Genomic DNA, 13,070 nt, shown 5'->3' on the forward strand with positions numbered 1-13,070 from the left:
GGACCAGCTACAACAGGTAGCCAAATTCGATTATCTACTAACACGTAGAGTAAATCAAGATAGTTTGGAAAATTTTTTTGGTGCCATAAGACAACAAAATGGAAATTGTATTAACCCTACTGCTATTCAGTTTCAGAGATCTTTCAAAAAATTGTTGTGCTCGAAACTGTTTCACTCTGGCACCGAAAACTGCGAAGCAGACATTGATGCTATGCTTTTAAATTTATCAGAAACACAATTTCAATCATCCGAACCGAAACCTGAACCCTCACCACCGATACCTAAACTAGAAGCGACCGATTTAGCAATGGAAACTGAACCACAAATTACTGAAATTACAATACTTGATTCTGATTACCGAACCCACAAATTGTTGGAAACTAATTATGTTCGTTACATTTGTGGATACTTAATGCAAAAAGCATTAGGAAAACACTCTTGCTACATATGTACGCAGTATGCAAAAGCATATGAAAACCTGGACGACACCTCTTTGTATTGCTACTTTAAGGCATATGACAATGAAAACGTAGACCATGTTACATGTTAAATTCACCCTAAGTTACTAATGGGTCATACTATATATGATGTGAACGATGTGTTGCATATTCTTAGGATATTTTCGTCACTAGCTATCATATAGGATGTCATAGGTCACATTCCAGTTAGATTATCTTTTAAAAAAGGAGACCGTTGTAAAAGGCAGATTATGAACGGCCATTGCTGTGCAAACTATACAAATTTTGAAAGAAATTCGTTAACCGATCTTTAGTTGCACAAGCATTCATAAATTAATTGATTTTTGTGATATTGAGCCAGTTAGGCATTCATTGATTAATTTTACCCAGTATTGGGGATTTAAAGGCCGCTTACTTTTAAATCCGAACTGGGTATGTAGTTGTCCAACGTCGTTTGTGTCATTCTATGAGTAGTTTATAGCTTTTAGTGAGAGGTACGTTGTCCGAGACCTAGGAAAAACAAAGTGGTTGAAGTTCGTGTCACCTGTTAGTCATTCCGTACCCGTAGCATATAGCGTCCCTGATATCGGAAGTTACTTAGACATCGTCAACATCTTCGCAGTCCACGCTTAAGTTAGGTAGCCAGTTATTGAAGCCCTCAACGACTTGGTATGTCTTCATGTAACCTATGTGTGTCGTCCATTGGGAAGTCGTCTAGCCAGTTGGAGGCATACTTGTAGATACAGGCGGGCAGTTGGAAATAGTTATTCGGTGGTACGAGCCACTGCCAATGAAGTGTGTAGTTGGTAGTATTATAAAATATAAAATTTTGGGAGTCAGAGCCACTATTTGTGTAACAAATGTTGTTGTCACTTACTTGTATGTAAAGGTGATTCGTCGTACCGTCAACCCAGCTATTGCTGACGCACAAAGACGCTCTGAGAATCACAAAGAACGAAAACACCTTAACGCTGGCATAATCGCATATCCCGATTAGTTTATTGTTGCCCATATTCTAACATCGGGGTTGTTTCTCCCGACTCAATTACCTACAGTAGTTCCAAATTACAGCCTATCCGAACTACTGTCACTTAATTTATATTATACAGGGTGCGACCGGTAGAAAGCGCTTCCTACAAGGGTTCGGCCGACCTAATCAGTGGTCATTATTACCAAAAGGTATTGCGTATTAGTCGGCAAGGGGGTTCTTGGAGAAGTCCCTTTAGTCACCGCGAAATTTAAAGCCGCTTCGAGTCACCTTACGCTGGTTCAGTTCGTTGTGAGAGTAGAAGAACAATTTAATTAGTTTTATTTGACATTAAATATTCATTAGTGGCGCACATTTTGTTTTCTTTCCTTTCTCTATTGCGGCAATACCCTTCCTGTAGGTCCGGCAGGAGAGTCACTAGGAATAAGGACCTGGCGCCTCCCGAGCATTCATTTAGAGTTCGTTCTGAAGAACTACCACGCCCGCGCGAGAGTTGGCCGCGGAACCTAAGTTACCTCGCCGCAATTCCCGACAGCTTAAATAGGTAACAGCCAGGCCACTTTCGGCAGTTTGAAAATGCCGCATGACAATTTTGTGAGTCTAATTGCATTAGTAGAAGTAATTTTCCAAAAAAGATTTGAAGAGTGTATATTATCCAATAATGTTGTACATAATTTTATTTACATACTTTCCACCTCTCCACAAGTGAAATATTCACACCCTTGCAAACACTTTCCATTGCAATATGTTTTAAAACTTTACATTCGGACCCGATTGTTTTATACACTAAAAATTATAAATAGGAATTTTAAAACAAATAACACTCAAAAACTTATTATCTGGCGCCACCAATAAAGTTTATTCTATTTCACATTGTTCTTTTTCTACCTTAAAAAAACAGTGCATCGATATACAAATCTACTACTTGATACGGTCCTGTTGATACCTACACCAAGCTGTCACCATTTATATTAAATTTTCTGAATACGGCTCTGCCTTTTATACCAATGCAAATGGCGCAAGGTCAAATTTAGAGAACAAAATTTTACAGGAGTAAGTTTTCATGCTGTTCTGGGTATGCTGTGGTATGGGTTTGGTTGTCTCAAAACATTGGGTATGGTTGTTTCATGTGACAACCAACCCCACATTGTGTTGCCTGTGATTTTCTTTTCTGTCGATCCATAGACAACAGAATGCCCCGTTCTTTTGTGAAGAAGACCACTAGAGGTGAAGTTTTGCCTGATGTCATGCTTCGCGCAGTTCGTCTTGTTAAGCGCGAAGGGAGATCCATAAGAGGCGTTGCAGCTGAATACAATATCAATTATCGCACACTTTCAAGATATTGTTTGAAATTTAGTGAAGATATTAACAGTGATTCCCCACAACCATCAATATCTGTTGGTTACATAAAAAATCGAATGATTTTGTCGGAAATCTTAGAAAATGAACTAGTGCAGTATATTACGCAAGCATCTGACATGTATTTTGGGCTTAGTCCAAAAGATGTGCGCAAATAATTAGCATACCAATTGGCAATTGCAAATAATATCAAGGTGCCTGACAAATGGGTGGAGTTGAAACAAGCTGGTCCTGACTGGTTTTCCAGTTTTTGAAACGCAATAATACATTGTCAATTCGATCTCCTGAACCAACGAGTTTAACGCGAGCGTCTAGCTTCAACAGAAAAAATGTTTCCGATTTTTTTAATAATTTGTTTTCTGTAATGGACCGTTACCCCAAAATATATGGAACATGGACGAAAGCGGGGTTACTACGGTGCAGAAACCCAGCAAAGTGACGCGCGACGTGGCTTTAAGCAGGTTGGCTCAATAACATCTGGAGAAAGGGGATCACTGGTAACAATGGCAGCTGCTGTTTCTGCTACTGGAGGTTTCATTCCACCCCTATTTATTTTCCCAAGGGTGCACTATAAAGAGCATTTTATCAGAAGTGGTCCAGTCGGTTGTATTGGACCTTGTAACCCTTCTGGATGGATGAATGAGGAGCATTTTTGCAAATTTCATCAGCATTTTGTTAAGATGACAAAGTGCTCAAAAGATCAACCATGTTTATTGCTCTTGGATAATCATAACTCACACCTTTCGATAGAGGGTTTGAACTATGCTAAAAACAATGGGTTGGTGATGCTCTCTTTTCCACCCCATTGTTCACATCGTCTTCAACCACTGGACAGAAGTGTATACGGGCCTTTCAAAAAATATGTCAATTCAGTTTCTGATTCCTGGATGATCAACCACCCTGGGTCAACTATGACCATTTACGATATACCTACCTGAAATCGTGGCATCTGCCTTTCCATTGAGCTGCACACCTCAAAATATTCAAGCAGGTTTTAGAGCGTGTGGAATATTTCTATTCAATCAGGATATTTTTTCGGATCATGATTTTGCACCAAGTTACGTCACCGATCGCCCAAATCTTGAAGAAAATACGTCAAACAATGTTCTACCACAACCCGTTAATGCAACTGCCACGGATCATCGAGAGGAATCTCCACAACCTGGCCCTAGCACTTCAAAGGAAGGTCAAAGTCAACCGTCTACCTGCAGTAAACAACCTGATGGTGTTTTAATACTTTCTTCTACTTTAAAAAGACGACTAGCCACCAATAACTTGCTTAAAAATGAGCGTCTGGGTCCTGACAGCACTCTGGGGAAGGCAGCTGAGACGAAGCTTGCCACCCATATTAAAAAATTACAAAAACGTAGTTTTGCCCCGACCAGAGGTGAAGTGCGTTCGTGGGCATATGATTTAGCTAGCTAACGTGACAAATCATTTATACATTACATTTCTACACTAGGTAAGGCGGGTCCGAAAAGCCGAGAACATTTCTGTTGCACGTGCTACTGGAATGTCAAAAGAAGTCGTCAAAAAATACTTTCACGATCTCGAAGAAGTTCTTACAGCTTATTTGTTCACCAAACCCTCGAACATTTATAACATAAGACGAAACAGGGCTGCAACTGAACACAAGAGCTGGAGAGGTATTAGCAGCGTAGGGATCAAAAAGTGTACTTTCTATCAGCTCCAGCGAAAAGGGCGAAACGATAAGCCTTAAGACACGCATTAACTCAGAGGGCGGATATCTACCTCCCTACTCAATATTCAAAGGAAAAAATCTGAAACAGGAATGGTTGGATGGCATACCACCTGGTTCACGAAAAGTCCGGTAATGTAACATCCGTAATATTCTTAGATTGGTTACAAACTAATTTCTACCCAAGAAAATCTCCTGGTAAAGTTCTATTGATAGTGGATGGGCACACCTCACACACCAATAACCTTGAGACACTAGAATATGCAGGACAACATGATATCATTTTATTCTGTCTACCTGCCCATTGTACTCATGTAGCGAGTGCCCAGTGGCCTCGCTTTAAAGAAAAAATAAAAAAAAGGGTCGGCCAAATGCCGTGGATCAACGACGAGCAATGTTACTCACTGGCCATAACATGTAGTAAAATTTAATAATATTTAATTATAAAGATTAACAATAATATACTTAGTGAAATAATAAGGCGTACAAGTGAGCTACTTTTCTTAACTACGATTCTAGGTGTCTATATAATTACGTAATCCGGCCAATACGTCTGTATGATGTTAAGCTGGGTGTCGAGATGTCCTTGGTGTGTTTTATTAGAACTTAGAAGGTGACTATCATGTGCGACGATGGTGGTCATCAAGGGGTGGCCGTTTTTCCTCGCGTGGCCATCGCGGGAACGGGGTGTTATTGTGTCCACCACTGGTTACTACCCTTGGCGTCGACGATTATTGGCCTCGGAGACGTATTGGAATTCCAAATGCAGCAATAACACAAAAAAACCTTGTGAAGGCTCACGTCTTTATAGATTGAAAAATGTATGATCGAGCGAGCAATAGCACTCGTGCCGCTGGTTGACAACGAAAGAGGAAAAGCCCAATTTTGGCGCGGTGTATGTGAGCGCCGAAAATTTGTAAGTGGGAACGGAGAGATAACTTACGGAAAACCCGATCTATACATAATATACAGCGTGTACCGTAACCCTCCCCCTTGCCGACAAAAGCGAAGCGTCGGTAGAAGGAAAAAAAAAAAAACAAACCCGGTAACCAATAACAATAAATTATACAATATACAAATATAATAAGGCATTTAAGAGTTTCTTTCTTTATACGGACGTAAAAATTGAATGTGCGACCTAGTAATTTCGTTCGTTTCGATATCTTCCAATACCACTGACACTGGGGAGGTAAATCCTCTAATAATTTTAGGACCTGACCATATAGCAGTGAATTTTTGATCCGAAACCCTTGGCACAGAGGTAGGAAAATGTTTTACAAGGACCTTTTGATTGATTTTAAACTTGGTAACAGGTAATTTGCCTCGATTATAATATTTCTTCGCCTTCTCGTGGGCTACCTTAAGATGATTGTGGATTTCTTGGAGATTAGGAGGATCGGCGCGGGCTAGAAAGGATTCGAGGTTCCAGATGTTATCCAGAGGGGTTGCTATATCCCTATTTAGAAAAATGTTCGCAGGGGAGGTACCTATTGCCTCGTGGTGGGTACTATTATAGTTTAAGATAAAAAATGGTAATACCTGATCCCATGATTTGTGCTCCAAGGCATATTGCTTAATTAAGAGGGTTAAATTGTATTTTAAATTCCTATTGCAACGCTCACTCATATTTGATGCTGGATGATAAGGTGACGAGAAAGCTTGACGTACGCCCCATTGCATGCAAAACTGAAATAGTAAGTTACTGGTGAAACATTTTGCATTATCGGAAACAAGGGTTTTAGGGGGGCCGTAAGTTGAAAATAGTTCAGTCAAATATTTACACGTTACCTTTGCAGTAGCCTTACGAGTGGGGTATACCTTAAGCCATTTAGAAAAACTATCAACGCAAACGAGCATGAAACGATAACCCTGCTCAGAAGTTATTATGGGACCTACATAATCCACGTATATTTTGTCCCACGTAACAGTCGGCGAGGAACTGGCTAAATGAACATTGACCTGGGTATTAAGGGGCTTGCATGTCTGGCAAAGGTGACAACTCGAAACGTAATTCCTAATTTGTTTGTACATGGCGTTCCACCAAAACCTTTTAGCAATCGATCTGTAGGTTTTCGTAACTGAGTTATGATTACCAAATTTAGAATCATGAAAATAGTAAATAATTAAATTGTAGAGTTTTTCGGGAATGACTACCCTTTTAAGACGATTTCTTCCCACGTAACGTATTAACAGGCCGTTTTCAATTGCGAAGTTATTAACATCTTGCCCGCTCTGGAGGCGGTTGCGGATGAGTTCGCAAAATTCATCGGACTGCTGGTGTTTATTAATAGACACGAATGACTCGGGTAATTCAAGAATCGAATTCAAAAAAGTTATAGAGTGTTGGGTGTCTGCTGAAGGTGAGGGTTCCTGACAATCATCAAACAGTCGAGATAATCCGTCTGCCACATTATTTTGTGAGCCTGGAATATGTTCAATAGTGAAATTGAATTTGGAAAGTTTTAGGATCCAACGACCAAATTTGGAAAGCTGTGAAGGGTGGTTCACGAGCCAACGTATAGCGTCGCAATCAACCTGTAATGTAAAGAGTGAGTCGGTAACGTAATCCTTAAATTTATCAAGCGCGAACATAACAGCCAAAGATTCCTTTTCATACGTCGAGTATTTTTTCTCTGTATCGGATAACTTTTTGGACACAAAAGCTATAGGATGAATTCCGTCTTCTTGTTTTTGTAATAACACACCCGATATGCCTATGTTACTTGCGTCCGTTCGGACTATAAAGGGGATGGAAAAATCCGGCAGTCGTAATACTGGGGCTTCGCAAATTGCTTTCTTAAGATTATCAATGGCTAAAATGTGTTTATCCGTTATTTTGAATTTACTATCCTTTCTTTTTAATTCATTTAATGGCGCGAGTATCTCAGAAAATTTATCAATAAATTTAGAGCAAAATGACACTATGCCAATAAATTGTTGAACTTGCTTAACACTTTTTGGAATTGGAAGATTTTGGACAGCTTCGATACGTTGAGGATCCAGCTGTACACAACCTGATGAGACTACGTGACCTAAAATTCGCAACTTTGACATGGCGAAACGAGCCTTTTCAGGATTTAATGTTATACCGCACATGCGAAAACGTTCTAAAACTATTTGTAAATGTGTGATATGCTCGGAAGGGCTTTTCGAAAACACTATGAAATCGTCAAAATAATTTATAAGAAATTTAAAACGTATATCGGCAAATTCCCTAGCGATTAGACGGTTTAGGCCCGTAGGACTAATTTTGAGGCCGAAAGGTAAATAATTATACTCGTAGTGCGAGGTAGGAGTGACAAAGGCGGTGTATTTTTTCGAGTCTTCCGCTAGTTGTATTTGGTGAAATGCGGCGTTCATATCAAATAGGGTGAAAATTTTTGCACCTTGAAGATACGCAAAAATTGCTTGCTGATTGGCGGGGGGAAATGGGTCGTACTCGATAATTTTGTTAATAGCTCTATAGTCAACTACAAGCCGTTTCCCTGAATCCTTTTTTGGTACGAAAAAAACTGGACTGGCGTACGGGGATGTACTTCGGCGAATAATTCCCTTTTCCAAAAGATGCTGAAGGTGATCGTCCAATTCTTTCTGTTTGACCGGATTTAAGTAAAAGGGAGTTTTATAAATTGGTTTACTTGAGGAAACTTTAATTTCGTATTCGAAATTTCTAACGATACCCACTTCCTTTGTTAAAACGTCGGAATATTGGGTTATCAGGGAGGCGATCTGTTGATTTTGTACTTGATTAAGGTTATATTTGACTTCGCAAATGGAAGATAAAATTCCTTTTCGCAAATTGGGTGAGGAACTAAATGGAATTTTGATATCACGATTGAATTCAAAAGAAATGTTTTTACTTTCAAAATTAAGAATAACTTTCATTTTATTTAAGGATGGGATCCCCAATATCACATCAAAATTTAAACTCGAAAATTCATAAAAAGATATAGGCCATGAAAGGCTTGCTATTCTCACAAACACTTTAACCTGTTTGCGGACCCTAACCATTGAGGAATCGGGCAACATGACTACTGATGAACACGGAGTGTACTTTACTGTACCGATCTTATTTAATTTAGAAACAAATTTAGCTGAAATAAAATTATAACTGGCTCCTGTATCGAGCAATGCTAACACCCTAATATTATTTATTTCTACCAAAACTAAAGGCATACAATTAGGTAAAATATTACCATGTCTGAGGCTAAAAAGGCAAACTAGTTTTTTGGATAGCTATCATTTTTATTACTGAGTTTGCGACATTCATTTAATAAATGACCGTAATTCCGACAGTATCTACAAAATTGTGCACGCTTTTGCTCCGGCGGCGGTGGTCGAGATTGAAAGTTTACAGGAGGGCTAATGGTGGGTACGATATCAAAAGAATTAGGGTGCTTAAAATTTTCCTCTCTCCTGGCGATTGATTCAATTTTGTAAATTATTGTATCCAATTCACTAAACGTGGAAGGTTCGTAAAAATGTTTGATTACATCAAAGGTTTTTTTGCTACAATGTGCCCAAATTATTGAAATTAGGTGCGATTCGGGATACGTAAGGTTTAATGCACAAAATTTTGACTTAATATCCAAAACGAAGGATTCAAATGACTCGTCCTCCCTTTGCAAACGGTTAATAAATTTATCGCACATTAGGATTATATCTGAATTATTTATGTATTTAGAGAAAAGAGCTCCCCTCACCTCAGTCCACGGTTTACTCATCATAGTAGACCACCATTCTGTAATGTGATCGTCCACTTTAATCGATAACGCGATCAGAAGACTTAAACTATCGACGTTTGGGAGCTTGAAAATCTTGTCTACTGCCTCGATAAAAAGCACAATAGCCTGGGGATTGTTATGGCTACATGTAGGAACATTCGATATTAATTTATTCGAGTCAACTTTGAACTTAATCTTATGGTACGAGGTGATATTGTCTGCTGCCTCAATTGCGACTTTCAAAATTTCGGAGCAGTTTTGATTGGTAGTTTGAATATCTTGTGCAAGTGAATTTACAAATGATGAATTAGGCAAAGTTGGTTTAGGTTTAGGAGATAGTAATTTCTTAGATTTCGTTTTCAAAGTAGGGGCGGCGAGTACACGTTGCGAATGTACCGAAGAATTGACAGTACTGGCAGTACTTGCCTGCGGAGACTCATCTGGAACCTCTTTAAGGCGTTGAAAGGCAGTTAGGAGTTCCTGCTCAGTCATGCTAGCAACCCGACTACCTTTTGGGAATTGTAACAGTTGTTTAGGGTTGACTACCGCAGGTGTGGAAAATTTCGAAACTGAGGTGACACCTTTTGCGGTGCTACGCGTAATAGGAGGTGGCATCAAAGAAGTTATGTAAAATAATAACTGTCAGTATGAAAGAAACCTTAAAACGCGGAAAATACCTATACGAGTAAAATATCTAATTGACTATCAACCGCACATGCTGCATAAATATGATCGATCGGTACAAGCGCGACAAATAAAATCGATAAATTATCACAAGGTTATTGCATAAACAACACATAAAAATAATCGTAGCTCACAATACACCAACAATTTTGATAAAGATTACAACAATAAAATTTACGTTACGCTCTGCTACCATTTGTAGCGAGTGCCCAGTGGCCTCGCTTTAAAGAAAATAAAAAAAAAAGGGGTCGGCCAAATGCCGTGGATCAACGACGAGCAATGTTACTCACTGGCCATAACATGTAGTAAAATTTAATAATATTTAATTATAAGATTAACAATAATAAACAACTAAGGCGTACAAGTGAGCTACTTTTTGTTAACTATGATTCTAGGTGTCTATATAATTACGTAATCCGGCCAATACGACTGTATGATGTTAAGCTGGGTGTCGTGATGTCTTTGGCGTGCTTTATTAGAACTTAGAAGGTGACCATCATGCGCGACGACGGTGGTCACTAAGGGGTGGCCGCTCTTCCTCGCGTGGCCATCGCGGGAACGGGGTGTTATTGTGTCCACCACTGGTTACTACCCTTGGCGTCGAAGATTATTGGCCTCGGAGACGTAATTGGAATTCCAAATGCAGCAATAACACAAAAGGAAAAACCTTGTGAAGGCTCACGTCTTTATAGATTGAAAAATGTATGATCGAGCGAGCAATAGCACTCGTGCCGCTGGTTGACAACGAAAGAGGAAAAACCCAATTTTGGCGCGGTGTATGTGAGCGCCGAAAATTTGTAAGTGGGAACGGAGAGATATCTTACGGAAAACCCGATCTATACATAATATACAGCGTGTACCCTTAACAGAGGACGTCGAAAGCCTGAAGAATGTGAATCTGCCTCAAGTCTATAACTTTTGATTGAAGAAGCGATCGAAAGTACGAATTGATTTGGATTCTACCGCACCCAAATTAATAAGAAAAAGTGTTTTCCCCGAGAAATTTTGGTGTAGTCGATTTTTGGTAAAAAAGGAAGGTTATACACTGCCTTTTTTTAAGCCCCGAAAAAAAAATTGTCTCAGATCGACCCGGAAAAAAAATTTTCTTATAGAATGTGGCCTGTAGAATCCATAATTTCAAACAGTTCCAAGATGGGGCTACTAGTTCAAAAGTTACAGCCCTTTGAATTTTTTTTCGAAATTGGTTTCTAGTCTATAACTTTTGATTGAGAAGTCTGATCGAAAGAGTACGAATTGTTTTGGATTCTACGCACCAAAATTAATAAGAAAAAGTGTTTTCCCGAGAAATTTTGGTGCAGTCGATTTTTGGTAAAAAAGGAAGGTTATACACTGCCCTTTTTTGAGCCCCGAAAAAAAAATTGTCTCAGATCGATCCGGAAAAATAATTTTCTGATAGAATGTGGCATGTAGAATCCATAATTTCAAACAGTTCCAAGATTGGGCTACTAGTTCAAAAGTTACAGCCCTTTGAATTTTTTTTCAAATTGGTTTCTAGTCTATAACTTTTGATTAAGAAGTCTGATCGAAAAAGTACGAATTGATTTGGATAAGTATAAGGGTAGTGATTACGTTGAGGTATAAATGAATGTGTGAATATTTTAATATGAAAATACTGTTTTTACGTGAATAAATGGTACATAGAAATACTTTGTTTTACAATGACTATTTCCTCACACATGAAAGTTGAAGGTGAAAGGTGACTTTACGCCAACTCTTCAGTTACCTATCTCGTATGAAATTGCACGAAGAGCATTTTCAGCTAAACATATTTCATCTAGACCTGACGGTCGCGATATTTTTGCAAAAGACCGCAAAAAAAACACGAAAATGATGATTTTCGCTTCCTTTGATGAATTTTCTAGGCTAAGAGGTACACCTAAGCTAACTTCTGAGTATCTAACCTTGTAAAAAATTTCACGAGGAGCATTTTCAGCTAAAAATATTTCATCTAGCCCTAAAGGTCGCGATATATTTGCAACAAGCCACGAAAATTGATGATTTTCGCCGCTTTTATAAATTTCCTACGCTAAGAGGTACACCTAGGCTAACTTCTGAGTATCTACCTTGTATGAAATTTCCCGAGAAATATTTTCACCTAAAAATATTTCATATAGACCTCATAGATCGCGAGATATCAGCCAAAAAGAGCGAAAACACGGTTTTTGAGGGATGGTCGGGTGGCTGGAGCCTTTAGCACAGGGTCTGGAGGGTGGGATTTTTAATATGTTGTTTTTGACACCTAACTGAACATATTCCACCATTTTTTTCTTTTCCACCTCAAAATGTCCAGTTTGCCAATTTTACAGTCTCTATCGCCTAGACTATAATGCCCGTTTGCACCGACAAATTTAAGCGGAGCTTAGCTTAAGCGTAGCTTAAAATCCATGGCAACGATTATTGAGACAATGGTTGCCATGGATTTTAAGACTCATGTCTGGCGTGCCTGAAATACCTACAGATTTGTTACTTATTTCAACAGAACACTGAGCGTGTGTGTCCGTGACTCGTACTATTTTCAAGTTTTCGTAGTCAAAGACAAAGAATTCCTTGTATCGTTTTTATTCAATGGTGTAGAGGAGTAGGAAATTCCTAATTCAGAAGATGCTGTTCTGATTGCAGCGCGTGGATAAGCTTGAAAATATCTCAGAACGTCAGTCTCGCGAGATGTATATATTTTAAATTTAACCCGGGGCATGTTCTATCGACTATTCTATTACTCTGCCCGTAAAAATACATAAATGAAAAACAACAATGTGGATAATTATAATCCACAGTGAAAATTGAACGAATTAGGCAAGCATCGGAGACATTGGAAATGATAACGGTAGGTATAACGCCATATGTAAAACACAAATAGCCCTTATGAGAGAGAGAGAGATCGTTTATTGAACCACTTTTGTGGTATAACATTGGAACAATTACAACTTAATATAAATGTATAAAGATAAAATGTAAATAGACTATAATATAGATCAAACAAACAACAACATAACAATATTAAATGTAAATATATAAAAATTTCGATAAAAATTACAGTTAATAAATTGCGATATTTGTGAAGAAGTCTTCTTCACTCGGAATCCCTGCTCCACTCGCTCGCAAGCTCGCTCGTGTCGCAAACGTACGTCTCAATAATA

The sequence above is a fragment of the Photinus pyralis genome, unplaced genomic scaffold, assembly GCF_008802855.1.
Source record: "Photinus pyralis isolate 1611_PpyrPB1 unplaced genomic scaffold, Ppyr1.3 Ppyr1.4_LG5, whole genome shotgun sequence".
NCBI lineage: Eukaryota > Metazoa > Arthropoda > Insecta > Coleoptera > Lampyridae > Photinus > Photinus pyralis.